Genomic DNA, 7,183 nt, shown 5'->3' with positions numbered 1-7,183 from the left:
ATCAATAACAAAGACATTTCTTATATATTATAAAAACTGATTTTTAATATTTTTACATATTATTTTTAGATATTTTCATATTTGGATGTATACTTATATTATAAAAATAAAATATATATATAGAAGCTAAATGTGTTTCGTGAACATTGGCATTCTAAGAATGGATATATATATAATGCATTCGATTTATTGACTCTTCTCTTTCAAGTCGATTTATCCGACTCCGAATCAACAGTCTATTCTTTTTAGCTGCATTTCTTGCACAGTTTTGCACGTTTGCAATTAAACAGGACAAACCACTGACTCAGAGACGGGTCGAGTCAATAAATCGAATACGCTCATTACACGGAAATAATTTAATTTTTTAATTATTGCGTTTATTTTTACCTATTCATTTTTATTGTTCCTACCTATCCATACTTATCATCCGATGTGTCATCCTAGCCGTATTTTCATTTATTCATGTTTATTCACCTATCTCTACTTGTATATTCCTATTTAAATTATTTCATAAATGTGTAACATCGCGAATACGTTCATGGCTACAGAGAAAGCAGCATTGCTAATGTAAAATTCTTCGATACGATTGTTTCTTCTTTTTGATTCCTTATGGATTTAAATAAATAAGCCAAATATATTGAAGAATTTTACAATACAATATTTGTAAAGTTGCTTTCTCTGCTGAACGCAGCTAATGCCTAACCATGTCCTACCGTGTATTGATGAATTCATCAGGGATAACTTAATTACGATCATACTAAATAAAGAAGCAATAAATAATAATAATTAAAACAGACTTTCAATCTTTAAAATACAAAAAAATTAACAAATAACAGAGTTAATGAGTTAATGAGAGTTATCACGGATAATCGCAAGTTTTAATCTTTTTAATGTACAAAACTTACGCTTGATTAACTGCACTGACTCTCGCGCTAGCTCTGTTGTTTATTAGTTATTTTTATATTTTAAATAAGCAATATTTCAAAAAATATAAGAACTCGCAATTTGCGAACAAGTTATCCTCCCGAATATCTTTTCAGTTTATCTTTTTGCAAGAAGAATGTACAGTAGATCCGGACATTACGAGGCCGAACTAGTTCCCAATAGAAACGAAATTACTATCAATGGAGTGTGTGATAGTTCGTAATTTCATCGCCGCGGTTTTATCTTTCTTGATGTCGAGAATCGCATGCAGAAAACTAACGAACTTCCGCTTCTTCCGCTTCTTGACACGTATACAGAAAACAACGAAGAATTTAACGTTATTTATATAACTGCTTACTAAAAGTGCAATAATGCAATAATTCATGAAAAAGAAAGAAGGAGAGATGTATGGACAGGATTACACGCCGACGAGATTTTTTTTTCTGCGGATCAACTGTTTTGCATGATTCTGTATATATCAATCATTTATTCAGTGTTATCAATCATTTAGGTTTATTATGTAGGCTCTAAGTAACATGATGTAGCATAAATTTACAATTATGTGAATAAAGTAATACACTTATTATAAGTTCAAACTTAGTCATATTATTTCGCTTAATTTCCCTTTTAAATTTAGTTTTCTAAAATTTCTTTATTTTCTAACGCTAATCTTTAGAAATTCAATAGATCTATAAAATTCACTAGAGAATCAGGCATACATAACTAAATTTATCCTAATCAGTTTTAATTTATTCATTTTAATATTGGGGAAACGGATGTATGCAATATTATATTTATCCGCATATTGTTATTAAATCCATGCATAAATATATTCAGATATGTACTAATAAAATTATCATACATCCGTTATCCTAATGAAAATGTTGATTTATGACTCACCGACCTGATGCGCAACAGTGGAGTTATATCTGCAACGTCGCTACGATGTTCTATAACAAATAAATTAAAATCCAAATTAAAACAGAGTAAAGAAATAATCATTACTTTAAAAAATAATTGCTATGAATGCATGCAGTTTGCTGAAAAATAATCATGCAATTTTGAAAATATAATTTTTGTATCAAATAATCATTTTTAAATCATTGTCAAATAATGGATTAAAAACAAGCAAAAAAATTAATTTTACACAAGTAAAAAATAATATTTACCGCAAGGTTGCTCCACTGGTACCCGATGTCTCTCCCAGACCTCCTCCTCCTCTTTTCAGAATATGGTTGTCATCCTCTCGCACAGGACACTCGCGTATAACACTCGCGAATAATATAATCGCGCGCGGACTATAACTTAAGTCCGATAACTTGACGGCACTCCCGAAACGCGCGACGCGACGAACCGGCTGCGATTCGTTTATTTTCAAGTAAATCGATGACAAGGGACAATCGATGATAAATCGTTAGCTTCTCCGTTGGATTTTTATATGAAGAAAACGATTTTACTTAATATTTAAAAATTTATCTCGATATACATTCAAATATATCCGAAAATTTTTAGATACTTGAGAAAAATCGTTCTTTTCATATAAATATCCTGGTTGAGCCCTCTCATCATGTCAAGATGTACCCGTGAGAGAAAAGATAATCTGAAAAATGTAATATATAGTTATTATCTATATTACTATGCAATTACTATGTAATCGATTAACTTGTTAACTAGAAATCATGTCTGCTATTCGTTATCATTGCGAAATAAAGTCAAAGCAGATAAAAAAGCTGAATTTTATTTATACATAGATGATGTCTGTAAGGTATGATTAGAGTCTAGAATGAAATAGAGATTGATAAAAAAGAGAAATATTTTTTTAAATTGTATCGATAAATAATTTCAAAATTACGGATAATTTTTAAACGGATCGATAACGAAAAGTACATAAAAACAAAAAATTATTGCATGAGAGAAAAATTATTCATATATTAACGTTCTTTTTTGATGATTCGTGTGATACAGACAAGTAGCCGTGTCGCGTGCCGCTCTTCTTTTTGTTGAAACGAATAATCGCAAAAAATGCTAGATATAATACGAAACGTTGTATTTTATGAATATTCACATAATACGACTGCTAGTATGATAAATTATTCATAAAGTACAACGTTTCATATTATATTTAGTATTTTTTGCGATTATTTCAAAAAGGAATTTAAAGAAGAGCGACTTGCGACTTGTTTATCTGCCTGTACGAGGTTCGGTAAGGGAATGAACTGCGCCATAACTACGACGCGCCATAAACATGACGCGCCGCTTCGTGTCACCCCGTGCCATCCCCACCCCAAGGTCACGCGCCGATCATCTAACTGCCGAAATATTAATGTTAACTGCGCCATAACTACGACGCGTCATAAACATGACGCGCCGTTTCGTGTCACCCCGTGCCATCCCCACCCCAAGGTCACGCGCCGATCATCTAACTGCCGAAATATTAATGTTAATGCATATTACAAATTCAGTAAAATAATCTACTCATTTTAATATTCTTCAATGAATATTACACAATGCTTTATTGAACGATTTTTGTTTTATGCCTTAGATTCTTTACGCAACAATTCATCTACATCTTGGGCCGGTATTCATAGAGTTTATATTCAAGACTGTCTTAAGCACAATCTTAAGAAGTCAATTAAAGGCATGTTAACGTTTTAAAACATTACTTAAGACAGTCTTGAAATAAAAACGGACTACGAATACCGCCCTTAGATATCTCTAATTTATATATCGATAAATAATATAATAATAAGATAATATATGAGTTCTACCCATTATTATATTGAGTTCAAATTATTTTATAATTTAAAAAATTATTTATCTTATTTAAAGAATGTATAATTCATAATTAATCTTTATTTCAGTGAAACTCATCAAAGAAAGCAATAAAAATTGAAATATAATCCTTAGTACACACCTTAAGTAGTTTTGGGCAACATTACTAGTTGGGCATCCTTATATAATTCATCAATTCGCGTTCGTGGATATCTAATTTTCGTGGATTAATGCCGATTAATGCGCGATATGCGGAGCGATTCGTGTCACACATTTGTCTCCTTCCGAGGTCACCGAGCGAATGCCGAAGTGATGACGTAGTCAACCACCGCGCCACACGGCACTCTCTCCGCTCCCCGCTTCCCCTCGCTTTTCGCCGCGCGATCCTTCTTGCTTTTCACCGGGCGCCGTTTAGATATTCAATTATTACGCATGAAAAATATTTACGGTTTATTAAATTATTCGTATTTTATATTTTGACGAGTATCGTACATTTCGCGCTTTGCTCTGTGGCATCTCTAGCACTTGTTCAATCAAAATCTATTTTATATTTTTTATTTTAAACAAGTTGTACATGTCAGTTTTTACCGATTCCTACGATTTTATATTTTAAATGAGTTTCTAAAATTTATTGTATATTTTTTATTTTATATATGTTATTTTACTGATCTAAATCGGCATTACACGTAAGTTTAACTTTTGAAACACAGAATAATTTTAATTTTTGAAACTCATAAGATAATTTGTAGCAATAGTAGTGTCATAAATTAATTTTTTAGCTGAAAAATCAAATAATGATCAACAAGATATTTAATACTTTTAGTCAAAGCTGCATTTAACGGAAATTGTTTCGCAATATTAAGAAAATTTGCATTTATCTTTATATAAAGAATGTATAGAATATTATCAACTTTTATTTAAGTATGAATCATCATTTAAAAATTATCATTTAAAAGTATATCATTTAAAAGAATAATAAAAATTGAGACATAATATTAAAAAATCAAAAATATTCCACTCGCGAACAATTACTGATCACAAGAATCACAAATAATATAGGATTGAACAAATGCTAGAGATGCCACAGAGTAAAACGCGAAATGTTAAACGATACTCGTTTGTCAAAATCATATAAAATACGAATAATTGAATAAACCGTTGAATATTTTTTATACGCAATAGTTGGATATAATTTAACAGCGCCCGGCGAAAAGCGAGGGGAAGGGTCGCATGGCGAAAAGCGAGGGGGAGCGGGGAGCGGGGAGCGTGCCGTGCGGCGCGGTGGTTAACTACGTCATCACTTCGACATTCGCTCGGTGACCTCGGAAGGAGATGGACGTGTGGACGAGTCGCTCCGCGTGTCGCGCATTAATCGGCATTAATCCACGAAAATTAGATATCCACGAACGCGAATTGATGAATTATATAAGGATGCCCAACTAGTAATGTTGCCCAAAACTACTTAAGGTGTGTACTAAGGATTATATTTCAATTTTTATTGCTTTCTTTGATGAGTTTCACTGAAATAAAGATTAATTATGAATTATACATTCTTTAAATAAGATAAATAATTTTTTAAATTATAAAATAATTTGAACTCAATATAATAATGGGTAGAACTCATATATTATCTTATTATTATATTACATTTATCGATATATAAATTAGAGATATCTAAGGGCGGTATTCGTAGTCCGTTTTTATTTCAAGACTGTCTTAAGTAATGTTTTAAAACGTTAACATGCCTTTAATTGACTTCTTAAGATTGTGCTTAAGACAGTCTTGAATATAAACTCTATGAATACCGGCCCAAGATGTAGATGAACTGTTGCGTAAAGAATCTAAGGCATAAAACAAAAATCGTTCAATAAAGCATTGTGTAATATTCATTGAAGAATATTAAAATGAGTAGATTATTTTACTGAATTTGTAATATGCATTAACATTAATATTTCGGCAGTTAGATGATCGGCGCGTGACCTTGGGGTGGGGATGGCACGGAGTGGTACGGAACGGCGCGCCATGTTTATGCGTAGTTATGGCGCAGTTCATTCCCTTACCGAACCTCGTACAGGCAGGTAAACATGTCGCAAGTCGCTCTTCTTTAAATTCCTTTTTGAAATAATCGCAAAAAATACTAAATATAATATGAAACGTTGTACTTTATGAATAATTTATCATACTAGCAGTCGTATTATGTGAATATTCATAAAATACAACGTTTCGTATTATATCTAGCATTTTTTGCGATTATTCGTTTCAACAAAAATGTAAAGAAGAGCGGCACGCGACACGGCTACTTGTCTGTATCACACGAATCATCAAAAAAGAACGTTAATATATGAATAATTTTTCTCTCATGCAATAATTTTTTGTTTTTATTTACTTGTTTTTTTTATTTTTCATTATCGATCCATTTAAAAATTATCCGTAATTTTGAAACTATTTATCGATACAATAAAAAAAATATTTCTCTTTTTTATCAATCTCTATTTTATTCTAGACTCTAATCATATCTTACAGACATCATCTATGTATAAAATTTTTTATTTGCTTTTTTATTTGCTTTGACTTTATTTCGCAATGATAACGAATTGCAGACATGATTTCTAGTTAACAAGTTTCTAGTTAATCGATTACATAGTAATTGCATAGTAATATAGATAATAATTATATTACATTTTTCAGATTCTTCCTTCTCACGGGTACACCTTGATGAGAAGACTCAGTACCATGATATTTACATGAAAAGAACGATTTTTTTAAAGTATTTAAAAATTTTCGGATATATCTGAATATATATCGAGATAAATTTTTAGATATTGAGTAAAATCGTTCTCTTCATATAAAAATCCAACGGGGAAGCTAACGTACCCTCGTCGCCGATTTACTTGAAAATAAACGAACCGCAACCGGTTCGTCGCGCGTTTCGGGAGTGCCGTTCAAGTTATCGGACTCAAGTTATAGTCCGCGCGCGATTATATTATTCGCGAGTGTTACCATATACGCGAGTGTCCTGTGCGAGAGGATGACAACCATATTCTGAGAGGAGGAGGAGGTCTGGGAGAGACATCGAGCACCGGTGGAGCACCCTTGCGGTAAATATTATTTTTTACTTGTGTAAAATTAACCTTTTTTTTGCTTGTTTTTAATCCATTTTATTTGACAATGATTTAAAAATGATTATTTTTAAAGCATTGTTAAATATTAGTTCGTGGCGTTTTTCCCGTTACATCTAACGGGAAAAACGGCATGAACTTTTTCTCACACCTAATAAAATGATTTAATTAATTATATATTTTATAAAATAATTATATAAAATAATTATATATTCTCTAAAGAAGATCTTAAAAATAAATTTGTATATAATTTTAAAGTAGTTTTTAAGTATTTCTTCTTTTATCTGATTTAGATAAAAAGAGAATTATTCAAAAGTTACTTTAAAATTTTATACAAAGTTATTTTTGCTAAGATCTTTTTTAGAGAA

Source organism: Atta colombica, unplaced genomic scaffold (assembly GCF_001594045.1).
Source record: "Atta colombica isolate Treedump-2 unplaced genomic scaffold, Acol1.0 scaffold156, whole genome shotgun sequence".
NCBI lineage: Eukaryota > Metazoa > Arthropoda > Insecta > Hymenoptera > Formicidae > Atta > Atta colombica.
Note: the sequence above shows the minus strand (reverse complement) of the source record.